The following is a 13,616-nucleotide window of genomic DNA, read 5'->3' as shown; positions in this document are numbered from 1 at the left end:
CGGCGGGGCAGGGCCGAGAGGATGCGCCGGGGCTCGGCGCTCCAGTACGGGCGGGCAGGAGCTGCCTCGGCCGCTGTCCGGAACAGGTGGCGGCGCGGAAAGGCCTCCTGGAAGTGCCGGGGGTCGGGCGGGCAGCCCTCTGTGAAGCCGGGCGGGAAGCGCCCCTGCCCACCCCAGCACCGCCCCGGGCCGCGGCTCCGCTGCGGGTCTTCCGCTGCTCCGGGGCAGCGCTGGCGCATCTCGCCGTTCCCCGTCACGCCCGCAGCCAGCGGGGCCGACCGCGGTCGCTCCCGCCGGCAGCCGGAGCCCCCGCCCGCCCTTTCCCGGCTCCGCGCCGGGCGGGAGCTCATCCTCGGCCTCTCCCTGGGCCCTGCCCGGTGCTTCGGCGGTGCTCTGGCCTCCCCCGGAGCCCCCAGCCCTTGGAACCCCCGCCCCCCTCCTGGATGCGGGGAAGGAGGCTGGGCTCGGGAGATGGGCTGATGCTGATGAGGAGAGGCGATTCACCTCTCAGCGCATGCTTCCCTGCTCCACGTCACAAAAGCACCTGTTAGAGGAAAGCAAGAAACTAGCTGAATATTTTTGGTGTCATGCTCCTCTGTGATAGGTTTTGCTTTTTGGCGTTCTAGAACATCCCCTTTGTGGATTTCTAAAACTTATTTTAAAAGCAAGTGCCTGTGCTCCTCTGCCCTTGCTGCACCTCTCCTGAGCCAGAGCTGCTGTTTGCCCAGTCCCTTAATGAAATAATTGTAGCATATACCGTTATAACATATAATATTTGGGGTAAAATAAAATATGAAACATTTATGTTAGGAAAAAAAGGAGTGATAGCACAAAACGTTTCAGTGAGGATGTTCAGTAAGTATAGATGGAGGTTACAGAGAGCTTTGGTGTTGAGGAATGTTTTTTAGAAAGTAAATGGACAGTTGAAGTCCCTGATGATGGTAAAAGATAATTGTCAGGTTAAGGATAACGCTGGTCCTTGCTTGTATCCTCTGTTGGTCCTCTTAGCATCTTAGATTGTTGCAGAAAATAAGAATATGATGTGTGTTGTCATTTACTGTTATAGACGAACTTGCAGTTGTAGCCTTGCCAATTTCAAGGGCAAAAATGAGCAAATAAAGCTGCAGATAGACCTTAGAAACATAAAATGTTTTTTCTATAAGTACTGCTTTTTGAATCTTTGGAATTTGTCATCTCAGACTAACTGCAATGACTGAAGACATGGATTTTCTTTTTTCTTAAGATATGATTAAGATTTTAATGTCTTCAGTCTTTTCACCCAATTAAAAAACAGGTAACAAAGTTCTGCAGTCTCTGACAGGATGACAGGTTTCATTTTTATTTCTTCTGCTATTTGTCCATGGATACAAAGTTTGAATTTTAATACAATTCTACAGAAGCCTTAAATAGTTCCTCATAAAAGTAATATTGGAAACTATTTAATGCATATTTAACATAGCTCTTGGTTCTTTGTATTTACCAGTTCCCCCTTCATTGTTGTCCTAAATTACAGAATTGTGTAAACTTGAAACAGATAATTTCCCCAGACCCTGCTGTGGTGGGGGGTTTCAGGAAGTGTTAATTATTTAGGTGTTTGCATTTCATGCACAGTTAGCTCATGTGTTACCTTTAATGCCCTCTGGAAAATGCACTGCTAGTGGTGGTGCTATTGAATAATCCAACAGCAGCAGCTATAAACTTTCAGCATAATAAATTAGCAGAGTTCAGCAGGTGACACCTTCTTCCAATGCAAGGGTGATGCTTCAGCCCTTTTATAAAAATAGAGAAGCCACTTCCTAACAAACTACTAAGGCAAGGTTTTGCATACAGATATGCCAGGTGATGTTATGATATATATCTAGTAAAATAGGTGCAGCCTATTACACTGTTGTAAATGAATTTAGTACTCAAATACCAAACAGTAGCCTGAGCCAAGTAAACATGCAAAATATATTGAAGTTAATGATAAATAGAGTTAGGTACTTAACATGACAGATGAATGAGTGCTCTTTTATAAGAGCACTTATAATGCCTTCTGAGTAAGGCATTGCTTAAACTGAAAAAGAGTTGGAGTTAATCATTAAGGGAAATTTCATAGTATGCTCAAATAAGCATGTGGTTACTGTGCTTCAGGACATTGTTTTCTCAGGAGAGAAGGAAGTTGAATGGAAGGAGGAAAGCAATTTCCTGAGAAACAGAATTTTTGGTTTCTTTCTGTTTGTGCATAGATTGGATTGTTATTTAGATGGTGCAACGTCTTCAGCCTTTTTTGTGGAAGGCTTATCTCAAAAGTTGTCAATACTATTTAATTTTACTGCCTTCTGGGGCAGCTGCAGGGTGACTGCTTTGGTGTTCATCTTTGTTCCAAAGTCTCCTCCTCTCCTCCCTGCAACTGGGATTACTGCCCTTCACATTTCCATTTGGAATAGACTAGCTGTATGGAAGAGAGGACTTAAGAAAGTTTTTCTCCTCTGCTGGTAGAGCAATGTTTACAGTGGATAGGGATTATTATTGGTTTTTTGGTTGAGTGTGGGGGAGGGAAGTTAGGATTGCCTGTAATCTGCTGACACTCCTAGAAGCTGTCTGTTTCTTCTAAATGTTGAACTCTGTCGGTAGGCACATGCAAACAATGAGTGCAGCACTAGGTGTTCTTTCTGTGGCCTCTCTCTCAGAGTGACCTGTGTTGCTCTGAAGGTAAGGACACACACTCAGGTGGTGTGACAGGTTTCTCCTACACCTGTGGAGCCTGACAGCACCAAGGCCCTTTGTCAGACTGCTCTGTGGTCTGAGTGGTGCATGGGGAGGACCTTGCCTTAGTCCTGGACATGCTGGAGCTGTGAGTTGGTTTTGCTGGTTTTATATGGACATGACCTAAAAGACACTGTTTGGAAAAAGATTTGGCCAGTGGCCAGCACTGCCTAGGAGCTGTGGTTTCAGTTTCCTTCTCTGCACAAAGTACCTAGTGTGATCTGCATTGGGATCAACAGAAATGGTTGGGCAGAAGGTAAATAAACTACAGCACTCTGCTGTGCCTGCCCCCACTTCTTATCAGGGCTATCAGTTCCTGCCTAGGACTGCATATGAAGTGCACTCATAATCAAGATACAGCTTCCATTGTGTGCCAGGTGTTCATAACATTATTTACCTGACCAGGTGTGTGAGACAGAGGTTAGGAATGAGTGGTGGGGGTGGAAATTCCTTGTGCTGTTGTTGTTGCCCTAGATAGGGAGTCTGTCTCCTCTGTAGGTTACTGTGCTGCTGCTGACCTGTGCTGCCACAGCCCAGAGTAGCTTCTCAGTCAGAACTGATCTGGGGCTGCCATCAACTTCTTTTTTACTGTGAGGATGGTGAGATGCTGGCACAGGTTGCCCGGGAGGGCTGTGGATGCCCCAACCCTGGCAATATCCAAAGCCAGGTTGGATGAGGCCTTGAGCCTGCAGAGCTTTGTTACAAAGAGTGTGTGAGTATGAGGCCTGATGGTACAATTGTCTGGAGAGTTATTTATGATGATCCCAAATATAGCAGAAAACTCAAAGGCACATTGAACAAATTTTTAGTAAGGAAATAAATAGCACAGGCAGTGTTGGGAAATGGAAGAGCAGAACAAGCAAGGAAAGATGACTGTGAGCATGGGACTAGGAGGAGTGGGAAGTGTTTTCCTTCAGCCAATATGTTGCCAGATTGTCAGTTTGTATAATGGATGAATTTTAAAGTTTGAGTGCATGAGTTGCTTAGGATGGATGTGAGGTCGGAGCAAATGCTGCTGCTTCAGAAAGTCAGTGTGCAGTTTATTTGCTTTACCTTTGGAGTAACAGCTGTGTAATGTGAAGGATGTGAGGAATTGTTTTCCTTTTTTTTTTTTTTTTTTTTTTTTTTTTTTTTTTTGATTCAGATAGAACTAAGCACTTGGACTTGCCCCTGAAATTAAAGGGTACTTTTCACCTCAATAAAGTGGTTTTAATAAATCCTAGATACTGAGAATTTTTTTTTTTTTAAAAATACATTTTTGCATGAGCTTTATAGTACAGTTAATACTAAGTCAAGGGCCGTTGTACATCTGGGACTTCACCAGGCTTTAAGGTGAGATATCTTTATCTCCAAGGTAGAGATAAAGTGATCTACCAATTATCACAGAATTAAGAGTCTCGGATTTAAAGTGATCCAAGGTGGAACCTTAGTTATCACTTTAAATCCGAGACTCTTAAATCTGTTATACTTGAATACCACTGTTCTGTGAGGACAAAAACTAATGTACTAGGGTTTGTAGGATTTCCTTCCATGTATATTGATATGACTATTGATTCCCTATAGTGCATTACTGCTTCATCGGTAGAGAATCTTTTTTTTAAAAACATACTTGTAACTTTCCATTTAGGTTAACAAGTTTATATTTCTTTTAAAGGTCTTATTATAAACTCATTGGTCTGGCAATGACTGCTTTAAAAGTCAAAACTCAGAGCAGAAGACCTGTATACATGTGTTTTACTTGAAGCTGTAATGATACTGCAGCTCATTGCATGATTTTTGCTCATCACTTTTGTTAGTGTATAGGGAAAGTGCCCTTATTTCCAAACCCAGATATTTTATAGCATAGGTGTATAAGGGCAGTTAGAATATTAATATGTGTATCAATTTAAAAAATAATCTAGGTATACTTGAAAGACTGTGAAATTAGAAACAAATTAACATTGCAAGGACAGACTTAAAATAGCACATTACATCCCAGTACTTGTTCTCTTACAGCTTGTACTAATTAAGAGATGTTTAAATTACCATTTTAATAACATTGAGGTGGTGTTCTGTTTTAACTCCCCTTACTACAAAAAATAAGATTGTAAGTGTGCAGTACCCAGGCAGTTACAGAAATGCTTGTTTTAAGGTAATTTTTTTAAAAATTAAACTTATATTTTAAAAATCAAGCATTCATTTATAATATGTTAATGGCGTCTTTACCCTATCCCCTTCCTTTGTTGTAGTATGAGCTTGGCCAACATGTAAGAGTTTTGACATTAAGCTAATGATTATGTTTGGGAAAAGTGCTCTTAGATTTGTCCAGCAGACCTGGTTTTTGTTTGGGTTTTTAAAGGTATTTTACAAGACAGTGCAACCTGTTTTAAAGGGAAAGTAGTATTAGTACAATCTCTGATCTTTGTTCCACTTGGCAATGTGCTTCACCCAACTGCATAACATTTTAATTTAAATTGTGCTTCGTAAGTGTGACACATTCTAGGAGACAGAGAAGTAGATTGAACTAACATGAAAGGATGGTGCATTTTTAAACTGTTTTTGGCACATTATAGGCTACAAGAGGTGCATCCTGCACCCCACCTTCACTGAGGTTTTCCTCTGTACATGCAGTGGCTCAGTTTCAGTGGTTTAGTATCCAGTTTATACAGCTGCTGGTTTGGGTGTTTGTGTAACTTGAGAGAAGTAACTGGAGTAACAGTAGTGCCTTTACTAAGGTTCTTACTGACTGCTGCATGGTAGTCTGAGTGTTCTGTGGGTGCAAGACTGGGGTCTGGTGCTGTCAGCAGTGCCCACTACACTCCCACATGTGGTCTGACATCACCGGGGTTGGGTTTATTGGGGACTGAGAGCTTGAACACTTTAATTTCTGTGCTGAAACTTTTGACCTTCAAACATCCCAACTCAAGAAAGTCAAACCATCCACATGCTGCTGCTTATTTCCTGAAGTATTTCGTCCCATCCCCAAATAGTTGTGTTTTCAGCCATGTCTCTGCTCACCTTGGCACTGCTGTAATTTATACATCCCTTGTATCTACCTACCCAGCTCATTGTCAGAGTAGCCCCTAAAATAGCTGTGTAACTGCCCTTCTTGGTAAGTCACCCTTAAGCTTTTTTTAAGGGCCTTGTTTGCAGAAGTCTTGCTCACAGGAAAAAAAAAACAAAAAAACCCCTAACATTGACATAGAGAGGAACTGAAAAATTTATAATATTGAATGTGTAATACCACAAAGAGAAAATTCTCTTCTGTGTTGGTAGTTTATGAGCATATTTATTTGGTATTTCCCAGTAAAGGTTTTTGGAAAAGAAATATAAACCAAATAACTGATTTCTTCAGGGCACCTGTGTGCCCTAAGACACTTCTTTCAAAGCTGCCAGAAAATCTGTCACGTACCATGGTATGAACAGCCTTAACACTTGTGTTAAGTTTGCTTTAACAGTCTCCTAGTGCAAGTGAATTCTTACTGTCCCTCAGCTGCAGAGATGCTTTTACAGACATCAGTACAGCAGTGTTTCTATCTATTAGCTTTTCCTGTGATTGTTTTTCAGCTTGTCCAAGTCCTGCTGTGGCATCTAAAGGCAAGGCCCCCAGCTGCAAACTGTGTGTCTGCCCAATGCAGGCAGCTCTCACCTGGAGCCTGCTGTAGGCTCTGGAGGAGCCTGGTGTCCTTCATTCCACCATCTCTGTGTTCTCCACAGCACCCACTGGGCACACCAGTTGATTCTCGTGCTTGAATTTTTTATAGGAGATGCTCTGCCATAACATAAGAGCTATCCTTTGTGGTTCAGGATAAAATGTACTGATTAGCCTGAAAAAAGGTGAATCTCCTGCTTTTAAGACAAAGCTGAAGGTGTGCTCTGGAGACTGAGCAGGTGAGTTGTCCCTTCTACATTGAACTTACTCAGCTCCATAACATACCTCCTATACCACAGTGTTTGCTAAAATAAGAACTTTATCAAAACAAATACATTGTTGTGTTCATATAGTGATTGCTTATCTGGCAACAAGTCTTGGTTGGAGATGTTATAATTTACAAAGTAATAATTTATTTATTAGGTCTGTTTCTGTGCACTTGAACCAAAAAGTACACTAAGAAGGATGTAGTTAGAGAAACAGAAGATTGTAAATAATGATTACTGTCAGTTCCTCAAATGCAGTGAAATACAAAGAGCACTCACTACTATCAAGTTAGGCAGGTACTACAAAGTGTTTGCTCTAATTTCACCCTTTGTTATAGTTCACCATTTTATTGCACATATTTATGGCAGGTAGCACATACAGCAGAATGAGTTTTTGCATATTTAAATGTGCACTGACACCAGTGTCCTGTTGAGTGGGTAGGGCTGAAGGAAGCTGGTAAGAACACAAGGAGTCTGTGTTGTCCTTGCTGGTAAGAGGGTGCAAGTGTCTGTCTAGAAAAAAAAAAAAAAAAAGGCAAATTGATATAACTGGTTGGATTTACTGAAACACTTCATGTTGTCTGAGTGATCCATTGGGTACTTTGTTGTTTACTCCCCAGCAGTCATACATGCAGTAGTTCTAGAAAAGATCACATTAAATTCAGTTTATCTAAAGCTCATGATAAGTAGAATACACATTGAGTCATTCTCCCATTTGTCTTGGTAGCTAGAGGAGTTGAGCAGTCTGTGAAATGTCACTATTTCAAATATGCCAGTTCAGTCTGAGGAGCTGGACACAGTGTATCACAGCATGCTGAATGGCTCACAGCAGAATCCCAAAAATTTATGAATGAGGGCATTGGTCTCATAGCTTTAGCTGACAGTTTGGCAGCCAGCTATCACACAGTCACTTTGGATTAGGAGAATTACTAACTCCTGACCTTCCACAAATAAAAAATCATGCCTGTTGAAGTGTTTTGGAGTGTATAAAATGAATCTGCAATAAAATTTTTAAAGTGGCTAGGTATGGGGGGTTGGCAGCAGTCAGCAGTCATTCTGGCTGCTGGCAAAAGGAGGGGGTGGACTAGGGCAGCAAGGAATAGGTAGAGGCTACTTTGTTCAACAGTAGCTCTGTTTTCAGGCTTATTTCAAGTTCTTGCAAAGCACAGGACTGTGATTCAGCAGAACTAAACCAAGGTGATCACTTCCTGTCTCTCAGTGGCACTTTTTGGGACTGAATTGTGAGTGGTGTCAGACAGCCCATGCAACTACAGGTTGTGTGATCAGGCGTCTGCAAACTCTGGGACCACCTCAGTCCAGAACTGCATTCAGTTACCTGCCATGAGCCTAAAGTGGAAGACTCAGGGAACCAGCCCCCTTGTTGCACTGCTCACTTCTCATTTGGAGTCTCCCTTACACTTAGGTCATGTTTTTGTCAATTCAGCAAAGTAATTTGCTGATGCTGTGATGTATCCTAAAAATTGTTTAAAGTACTAACCTCCCTAACCTCTTTTCTATTCCTAGTATGGTACTTTTTGTTTTGGTTTTCTTACACAATGAAAATGCACATACTAAAAGAATTGCAATACTGTATAGGTAAACTAGTTTTACAAAGTATTTTCTATAGCTTTGAATGTTATGTAGAAGAGTAAGCAGTTAGTGGTCATGTCAACTAAGAGCAAAGTGATACAAAAATTAAAAAAAAATAAAAAGAAGGAAGAGATCTTGGTTTGTGGTATCTGTGGTCTTTTTGCATCAGATGTAGAAGTAGGAAGGACAGAGCAGTTTCTATCTGCTCATGGTAGCTCATCAGTTTGTCATTCTGCACATTACTTTCCATGAAGGCAATAATGTGTGCTGCTGATTCATGCTGTGTATTTATACAGGGTAAATTAATACTGAACTTGATGGCCTTGGTTTTGTGCCTTTGTTTGATAGATGCATATAATTTTTATTATGAAAATGGATTATCTGTTTATTTTATAAGCATGCAAATACTTCTGCATTTTTATGAGCTCTTCTGTTTGAGCAACTTAGTCAAAAGTGCTTTCCTTATGAAATGTATTGCCACAGGCAAGAGGAACAACTTGAAAGTGAAACTAAGCTCTCTGTGCTTAAGTGAAAAGCAGGGTGAGACTGTGGGGACTGAAATAGGGCTCAGAGCAAGGTTATGCCGTAGAAAAGTATGCAGAGCATTCTCCTTGTAGGAGTGTGCTGCATTTTGCCATTCTGGAATTGCCAGTTCTCCATCTGGCTGCTCTTTCAGGCCTGCTTTTCTTGCATGTCTTTTAATAACAGTACCTATGCAGAATGTTTTATGGCTCCATGAACTCGACTAGGAGGAGAGATGATAAACACCTGTCAGTTTCTGAAGGAAAAACCCCTCATTATAGCCGTGAATGAGTTCAGGTTATTTGCATGCTCAGAGGTGGTTTGATGAATGATGACCACATACTCTTATTTCTGACTGTGCTGTGTAAGACTGTCCTGATCATCTTGCCACCCCAGCTGTTTTCCCACCTTTCTGGGTCACGGTCCATGTCCGCATGTGGGATGAAAAGGTAAAGGGAGGATGTTGTTCCCTGAAAGGCAATGGTGGCAAAGGTTTCTGTTGTCAGTTTCTCTGAGTTGATTGATTGGTCTTCCTTGGACGGAACAAATAGTTTGAGAAATTTTTTACATATTACCCCTTGGCTTTTAAGGTGAAATGACATTTGCATTTGTAACTTGCATAGCATTAATGAGATATATCTTTCAGAAAGGTAAGCTTTGACTATTGGGTTGCTGTACCTTTACTGTTGAGGCTGTTAAGAGTAGTCTGATGTCAGATTTAACCATTGTGAGTACACCTGAAAACTTTTTGTCTGGCATGCTTTTGGCACCATGTTACATCACTCAAACTCCTGAAGGTGCTCAGAACATAAAACTGAGGTGGAAATTAAAAATGATAATGTAATGAATTTCTAATGGTATGCCCTGACTTACACCCTGTTCCATGTTTTCAAGGAGCAGGTAGTGTTTGCCCATTGTACAAATGGCATTGAAAACCAACACCTGACAAAGATCTTGTTACCAAGCCAGGAAAGGTTTGGGTTGAGTGGTCTATTCAGATATGTTTGTAATTTAAGAGGGCCTAGAAATTTCACTATTTTATGTTTTTCTTTTCTAGATTTTTTTTGGTGAGTTTATCAACCTGCTTACCCAGATACATTTGATTTGCCGTTCTGTTCAAGGTAAAGTGACTTGTTTTTTGTGTCTGTTAGTGAGCAGCAAGATTCACAGTAACTAGAGTGGCCCTTAAATAACCCTTACTCAAAACTTCAACAGGGAACTTTGTCCTCCCATCACTGTAAGGATCAATCTGATAGACTTGAAATAGGGACTGTGTATTTTTAAGTTGAATTAGAAACATTTTCTGACAGTGTTAGCTTTTTGAGTATCTTTGCATTTGTTAATAAACAAAATTACTAATTGTTTTTTATTACTAACCATGAATTATTGTTGTGATACACCGTGTCATGCTAAGGATTTTTCAGTCCTTTTTTCAGAACAAAAAGTTCCTAAAAATAAGTTGAAAGAATGGTCAACAGCGTCAGTTTCCTCTTATAACTTCCTTCAGAATTTGTCTGAGACCCCTTTACTCTCTGTTTAGTCTAGTGCTGCACAGATTTTCTTCTGCAGTTGCTACTGTGACTGCTGCTTTATTTGCATTAAAAATTATCCAGTTAGCTAAATAAATAACAAAAGTCATGGCATCAAAGCTATGTGCTTTGCTGCAAATAGTCACACACACTTTTTTGTCTTTTGGACTGTCGGGATCTGAACAAATTTCTTTCAGGAAGCTCTGTGGCTGTGCTAGCACCCAGCTGTCCTGTGCTAGTGTGTTTTGCTGAGGGATAGGACTTGGACACGGGTATGACCATGGAAATGTGGTTACATAGCTCCTTGGCCAGAGCCAGCTCCAGCTCAGGCCTGGAGTGTGTGATCCTCTGCCCCTCTGCTGCTTTGCAAATGGCACTTGGATATTTTGGAGTAAGAACATCAAATGCTTCTGCCTTTGCAACTGTACACCTTAAACACTTTCTTGTCTGTAAATAAGAGGTACAATGCACATTTATTGGGGGGTGGTAAAGTTCAAAACTTTGGTGTTTAAAACCATTTCAGAGGTATTTTTTCCCTGTGTATTTTTTGAAGACATCTTGAATTGCGCTAGTTTCTGCTGTGTTCTCATTAGTATGAATGATTATGTTCATAGTACTTTTGAACAAAATATTTTTTGGAGCTGTTAAATCTAAAAACTTGACTGTGCCCTTTGCCTTGTAGGAGGAAATGTAATGGGTTTGTTTGGTCACCTCACTTCCTCTTTGAAATGCAGATAAAAATCAAAGAACTGTTATGAAACAGTAAGGCAGTAAAATTGCCTTTCTTGGCAGAAAATGCCAAATAATGTTATTAACAGAAATGTACCCTAAAGGTGTCCTGGTCTACCATAAAGCACATGAAAGTAGCAGAAAGCATGTTCATTCACAAAAAGTTTAAAGTCAGTTAAGCAAAAGTTGCAGTATGTAGTCCTGTCTTAGATAAGTGACAACTTGGGAATTCCACATATGGATCCAGAGATGATGAATACTTAGAAATGAATCTAGGTATGTTTAGCTAGGGAGTAATGGGGTAGTTCAACATGAACCAAGCAATAGGCTGTGCTAAAGTTTTGCATTAAGAGTACAATAAAATTCATTCCATAAACATACAAAAACATCATCACTTTTTCACTGGAAGATACTGTGAATCTGTTCAAAAGATTAAACTATGCTTGCTCTCAAGGCTCCTACTGTTTATTGACCCTCAAAGCATTTGTATTACACAATGAAAATGAAAAATAGAGATGACTCATGCTTGAAATCTCAGGGGCTACCATCTCAAATGACCATGGGTGGGGGCAACTTTCTTAAACTTGTATTTTTTAAGTGCACACCCAGTCATCTGTATATGAGAATGTCTGCAAGGAGAGAATTTCTTCAAAATGCAAATAAGAGATCTTAATTTTTTTTTTTTTTTTTGCTTAGTCAATAAAAGGGAGGAATTTGCATTTGAATGTGAGCTCCTAAGAGAAAAAGGAAGGTGTATTTTCCAGCTTTATGCTCTTCTTGTTGTCTGTCCCTACAGAATTTTGGAAAACCCATATAAACCTTAGAAAAATCTCCCAGCTACAGTATGCTTTTTGGTAGACAAAAGACTACTGGTGCTGTACATAAGGTGGAGCATTTACTCTCCCCTCTTCCTTTTTAAAGTATGCAATTAATTTCACTACCTAAATTATGACCCATGTCTGAGAAGAAAACACCCTAATGTGAATGATGAGAGATGATGGAATTTCTGAAAAGCAAGGAAGGTAAATGTAAGATTGATGGCAGCATTTCTTGCCAAAATGAAAGCTGAAGAGCCAGTCAGGCTCCCAGAAGGAATGGAGAGTTATATTTAGAACTGGGACAAGCATAAATACATTTTCTGTGGATCAAATTCTGATAAACACTTACCCAGGGAGATTATTTTCTCCATCTTTATTTGCAAACCAAAAAGCACATGGCATCCTAATTTCCTTACATTGTCAAAGGCTATTATTGAAATGATCATGGGAAGCATAAGAGAGGGGAAATAAGCACCCTAGTTCTTGAACAGTGAGTTTAAGAATTCTTAAACAAAGCATTTGTCAATGCTTATGTTTCTAGTGCTGACAATATCTGAAAATAGATAAAAAAGAATGTCACCAGGCCCAGGGAAGCACCTAGCAATTGGAAGCAAAAAATTAGTTAGGAAGTATGAATGTAATTTTATCTGCAGTATCCAGTAATATGCCAGAAACAGGAATATTGCACCAGGCTTTGAAAACTGTAAAACACTGTGATGCCCAAAAGATGGGCTGGAAATAAAACCCCATAGAGCAGTGTCTATAGAGCAGGTATGTGTCTGTTGCAGTGCTGGGGTGAGGGAATTTCTCCTCCTAACTCACCCAGCTTTGCCAAGTGCTGTGGTGCATTTATGCAGTAAGTGTGGCTCAGTGTCACTGTGTCACTACAACACCATCACATACACACCAGAACTAATTTACATGGTGTGAGCTTCTGGCTATTAGACAGTTCTTTTGCACTTGTGCCTCCCTGATTTGGGGGTCATGGGGGGTCTTTGATGAAGGCTTCTAAAGTCTTCTTCGCATCTGAACTTTTCAACTTTGTCTTTGGAGCATGTGCAGTTATGGAGCTCCTTGGTCTGTCTGGTCTTAACTGGTCTAAATTCTTTATTTTGTGGCTAATTGGCTTTACAATGGCCACTTTCTCATTAGTACTATACTTATTTCTAAAGCTCTCCACCTGGTGAGTTTTTTCTTCTTTTTTTGTCTATTCAACATTAAGCAACCAGTTAACCATATACTATTATTGTATAGTATATACTACTTACAGTATAGTATACACTAGTTAGCCATTACATTGTATAGATAATTTTTTCAGGTTATATAGGTATACATTGTATCAGGTTATATAGGTATAAAAGTTATGATTGAGGTTCTACAGATATATAAAAAGTCATGATTTAGCTTATATCGATAACAGGTTATATAGATATATCAGGTTATATTGATATATATCTTGTAACTCAAGCTATATAAGCACCTTGTAACTCAGGTCAGAGTTATATAGGCATCAACTGTACATCAGTTATTTACTTTCATTGTGCCCTGAAAATATAGGGGACGATATGGCAAATAGGTCTTTACATCTGTAAGTGTCAAATTGATTTGATCTACAGTCTCTTTTTGTGAAGTAGTTTGCTACTGAGAAAGAATTGGAAAGTAAAAGATGATGATAACTTAAATCTCACTAGTTGGATCATCAGAGCCATGCAAGTCACAAAAAATGCTTTCCACTGCAAAATGCTTGTGTAGCTAAACACAGACCTAGCCAGTCTGTCCATTG

The 13,616-nt window shown here is 40.1% G+C and overlaps 1 protein-coding gene across 9 annotated transcripts in view; it reads left to right on the top strand.

Moving 5' to 3' along the window:
* Positions 1–13,616, top strand: part of ACSL4 (acyl-CoA synthetase long chain family member 4) — a 45,286-nt gene that overhangs the window by 7,220 nt on the left and 24,450 nt on the right. For 5 of the 9 annotated variants that reach the window (XM_050974421.1, XM_018914321.3, XM_018914320.3 and 2 more), the window contains exon 2: positions 9,815–9,878. The exons of the other annotated variants lie outside the window; for them this stretch is intronic. The gene's annotated coding sequence lies outside the window, so the exon portion shown is untranslated. The remainder of the gene's footprint in view (positions 1–9,814; positions 9,879–13,616) is intronic. 9 annotated transcript variants of the gene reach the window in all.

Source organism: Serinus canaria, chromosome 4A, assembly GCF_022539315.1.
Source record: "Serinus canaria isolate serCan28SL12 chromosome 4A, serCan2020, whole genome shotgun sequence".
NCBI lineage: Eukaryota > Metazoa > Chordata > Aves > Passeriformes > Fringillidae > Serinus > Serinus canaria.
This window is presented reverse-complemented; position numbering and strand designations above follow the sequence as displayed.